The sequence below is a fragment of the Microcebus murinus genome, chromosome 4 (assembly GCF_040939455.1).
Source record: "Microcebus murinus isolate Inina chromosome 4, M.murinus_Inina_mat1.0, whole genome shotgun sequence".
NCBI classification, from domain to species: domain Eukaryota; kingdom Metazoa; phylum Chordata; class Mammalia; order Primates; family Cheirogaleidae; genus Microcebus; species Microcebus murinus.
In genome coordinates this window covers 19,345,841-19,348,531 of record NC_134107.1, presented here as the reverse complement: position 1 = coordinate 19,348,531, position 2,691 = coordinate 19,345,841, and the positions used below count along the sequence as shown (strand labels likewise).

Genomic DNA, 2,691 nt, shown 5'->3' with positions numbered 1-2,691 from the left:
GAACCTAGTTGGAATGGAAAAGGCTAGGTCCATGTCTTGCAGTATTTGTATTATCATATGCTAAATATTATATTTTCTTTTTCTCTTATGTATTATTTCCAGAGACCACAATGAGATGTTGGGAGGTCAAATTATTACAATCTGTTTGAATTTTAGTGTTTCATGGATCAGGCATGAATCTGTGTTGTTCACAACAATCTGGTCAGAATAATGTTTTATTTTGTAGTATGTAAAATCTTGGATTCACAGATTTATAAATCAATTGAGCCAATGATACCAGGTCATCAATCTCTAGTTAGTTCTTAGGGATAAGGGAACTATTTAACAATAAAAATATATACTTGAAGAGAAAAAGACATTAAGAAGCTTCCCTTTCTACAATGACAGACAGATGAGGGACTGTCAGGGAAGGAAGCAGAAAAAGCTCCCCAGCATGTCTAAGCCCTTGTTGCACAGTTGGTCTGGTGTAGTGCACACCTTTATTCAGATAATGTTTTGGATCCTAATCTAATCCTTCATGGACTTCCCCATGAAGATCACTGAAATCTTACCTTTACTCTGCCATATTTATTCTGAGAAAGAAAACTAATACATACACTCTTCTACTTTGGAACTGTCATGGAATGGTTAGAAAAAAAAGGAAAATATCACTTATTGCTTTTGTCTATCATACCAAATTAATAACCATTTTATTAGTGTTTATGTGATAGGAGAAATATAAAGGTTTTATGGTAAATAATTTTATTGCGGAAGCAACTTAGAAACCTGAGACTCACGAACCTTAACTACAGGAATGACTTGAAAGATGTGTCTACATTTGAATAATCTCTTCATTGATAATTATCCAAATGCAATTATTTTCACTGGATAGACAAAGTCACGAAAATTCCACTCACCAAATAAAATGAAAAGTAATCTTCTTTTGAAATCTTGTTTTTACTGTCTGTTGCCTCTGGCTTCTATTCTTCTATAGGGGGCAGTCACCTCACTATATCTACAGCTTTGGTACCAATTTGGTAGTAACCTGATCTTTCAAATGTTCCCTTAGATTGTGCTTGAAAAAGAGATAACCACTGCTAACTCTCTTGTGGAATCTGTTCCCTCTTCCTCTCTGGTAGCTCGTTGGTAGAGGGTGGTTGCCCTACACAAGAGGAAGTAATCTTTAAGGATGACTGATCCAATCATATTTGGTTTCTCAAGAAATTCACCAAGTGACTCAAATTCTATAGCAGTTGGTAGTGGACCTACATTAAATGGCACAGTCATGTGAAACAGAAACACCTATAGTTGAGGTTCTGTGAATGCTCTGGTCTATGCTCTACATCAGTCTTGGCTGATTTTATCCTCAGAGACACTAATATCAGTGTCCCAAACATAACCTTCTTTCAATTGGCATAGTTAGGGTAAATTTCGGTCTCTAATTTCTGAGATATTGTTGTTTCCATTCCAAAAAGATTTTTCAATGCATGAAATGAATGGCAAGCAGTCTGATGAGGTAATTTATCTTGTCATCCTTTTATATGATTAGATTCCTGGAAAATATAAAATTCTATATAATTTAATTTACATGTGTGATACAGGACTGCCAACTAAGAGTTGATGAGAATCAGTGGATGAAAAACATCATTTTCTGACCACTATTAATGCTTTGTTATAAAATATGTTGCCTCTTAAAATTAAACTTATGTCCAAGAACATTTTTTGACAATTTTAGTTTCAACCTTGAGTTTATAAAAAAAAGTTGAATATTTTATTTTCCATGAGTAACCACCACCAATCTCTTCCATACTTTTCTCACTGCATTTTTTACCTCCTTATTCCTGAAAGTATAAATAAGAGGATTGAGCAAGGGAGTCAGGATGGCATAAACTACTGCCACCATTTTGTCAGATGAGAAAGTAGATGGAGGTCGTGCATATACAAAGATGCAAGGGACAAAGAACAAAACCACAACAGCAATGTGAGATCCACAGGTAGACAGAGCTTTTCTCCGCCCTTCAGAACTATGAGTCCTCAGAGAGAACAAGATGACACCATAGGAGACAAGCAACAAGGAGAAGATTATGATGCAGAAAAACCCACTGTTGGCCACCACAAAAAGTCCAAAAATGTGAGTGTCGATGCAGGCAAGCTCCAGTAATGGAAACAAGTCACACATGAAGTGATCAATGACATTGGGACCACAGAAGGGCAACTGGAAAGGAAAGTAAAGAGTATTTGTATCAGGGAATGCAAGAAGCCTCCTGCCCAGGCTACCCCAATCAGAATGCCACAGAACCTGCGGTTCATGATGGAAGAGTAATGCAAAGGTTTGCAAATGGCCACATACCGATCATAGGCCATGGCTGTGAGGACAATCAACTCTGCCCCACTAAGGAAGTGTTCAGCAAAAACCTGTATCATGCAGCCTTCAAAGGAGATAGTTTTCCTCTCATAGAGGGAGTCCATGATCATCTTCGGGGTGAAGACAGAGGAGTTGCATTCATCTAGAAAGGACAGGAATGTCAAGAAGAAGTACATGGGAGACCCCATTAGTGTAGGACTGATGAGAATGGTTACTACAATTAGGGTGTTGCCCCCAATGGTGGCAATGTAGACAAACAAAAATACAACAAATAATATTTTCTGAATGTTTGGATTCTGTGAAAGCCCCAGGAGGATGAACTCAGTTACAAAGCTTTGGTTTTGCAT

At 37.3% G+C, this 2,691-nt stretch overlaps 1 pseudogene; it reads right to left on the bottom strand.

Annotated features, from left to right (window-relative positions):
• Positions 1–1,750: 1,750 nt before the first annotated feature.
• On the bottom strand, positions 1,751–2,691 carry LOC105884097 (olfactory receptor 4C15-like; annotated as a pseudogene).